Genomic DNA, 427 nt, shown 5'->3' with positions numbered 1-427 from the left:
GGGGGTGGGCCGTGGCCACAGCCTGGTCACACCGATCCCCTGGGCCCCCAAATCCAGCTGGCAGGTCAATATTTGAGCTGGTTTGGGTCTGCAAGGGGAAGGTTTGCTCATTTTGAGGGAAGGAACCCTGGAGAGGGCTGGGCAGGACATGGCTCTGCATGTGAGTGTGGTTGGCTCGGGGGAGAAGGAGGAGAAGGTGGAGGAGGAGAGAAGAATAGAGAAAGAGAAAGAGAGAGAGGTGAAGGAGAAGGAGGAGAGAGAAGGAGAGAGAAGGAGAGAGAAGGAGGAGAAGGAGAAGGAGAAGGAGAAGGAGAAGGAGAAGGAGAAGGAGAGAGGAGAGGAAAGGAGAGGAGGAGAGGAGAGGAGAGGAGGGAAGGGAAGGGAAGGGAAGGGAAGGGAAGGGGAGGGAAGGGAAGGGAAGGGAAGG

The 427-nt window shown here is 57.1% G+C and overlaps 1 protein-coding gene across 1 annotated transcript in view; it reads right to left on the bottom strand.

Moving 5' to 3' along the window:
* The window catches only part of RALY (RALY heterogeneous nuclear ribonucleoprotein), a 22,923-nt gene that overhangs the window by 14,085 nt on the left and 8,411 nt on the right, over positions 1 to 427 (bottom strand). The gene's annotated exons all lie outside the window — the stretch shown is intronic.

The sequence above is a fragment of the Chaetura pelagica genome, unplaced genomic scaffold (genome assembly GCF_000747805.2).
Source record: "Chaetura pelagica isolate M959 unplaced genomic scaffold, ChaPel_1.0 scaffold550, whole genome shotgun sequence".
Classification (NCBI taxonomy): Eukaryota; Metazoa; Chordata; class Aves; order Apodiformes; family Apodidae; genus Chaetura; species Chaetura pelagica.
Note: the sequence above shows the minus strand (reverse complement) of the source record. Positions and strands in the feature narration are given on the sequence as shown.